Source organism: Octopus bimaculoides, chromosome 13, assembly GCF_001194135.2.
Source record: "Octopus bimaculoides isolate UCB-OBI-ISO-001 chromosome 13, ASM119413v2, whole genome shotgun sequence".
NCBI classification, from domain to species: domain Eukaryota; kingdom Metazoa; phylum Mollusca; class Cephalopoda; order Octopoda; family Octopodidae; genus Octopus; species Octopus bimaculoides.
The window spans coordinates 53,494,980-53,495,586 of NC_068993.1; the positions used below are offsets into that span (position 1 = coordinate 53,494,980).

General features: G+C 34.8%; 1 protein-coding gene across 1 annotated transcript in view; it reads left to right on the forward strand.

The window, feature by feature from the left end:
* LOC106867559 (motile sperm domain-containing protein 2) overlaps positions 1 to 607 on the forward strand; it is a 71,221-nt gene that overhangs the window by 26,614 nt on the left and 44,000 nt on the right. The gene's annotated exons all lie outside the window — the stretch shown is intronic.

A 607-nucleotide genomic window follows, 5' to 3' on the forward strand; every position in this document is an offset into this window, starting at 1 on the left:
TGTGTGTGTGTGTGTGTGTGTGTGTGTGTGTGTGTGTGTGTGTGTGTGTGTGTGTTTATCATTACTCTCATATTTGCCATCTGTAATCGTAAGAGGGTGTTTGTTAAAATACAGTCATCCCACAATCAGGCATTCACAGTAAAACTGCCAATTCTTATCTGCAGACTGTTATTAGACTAAATTAGCTTGCCATCATTATTACATGTGCAACTCATCTGCAGCAACAACTGCACTCAGATGTAATATTTCATAAATATAGCAGCAACAATGGAATGCAGAACATACAAGATTACATCACTTCTTCTTCTCTTGATCGTTATTTTATCCATTTTTTCCCTCCAAGAAAGACTCATGACTTACTTCGCAATTTAGTTAGCCACAAGAAGAAGAAGAAGAAGAAGAAGAAGAAGGAGGAGGAGGAGGAGGAGGCGGAGTAAAGTAAAGGATGCTAATTTCCCTATTTCCCTATATAAAACCATCAATTCTCTTTCTGTTAATATGTGGTGTGTATATTGTGTATATGTTTCTTTGTCAACAGGGGCATTTAGAAGATGGATATTTGTATATGTTATATAAACAATTATATATATATATATATATATATATA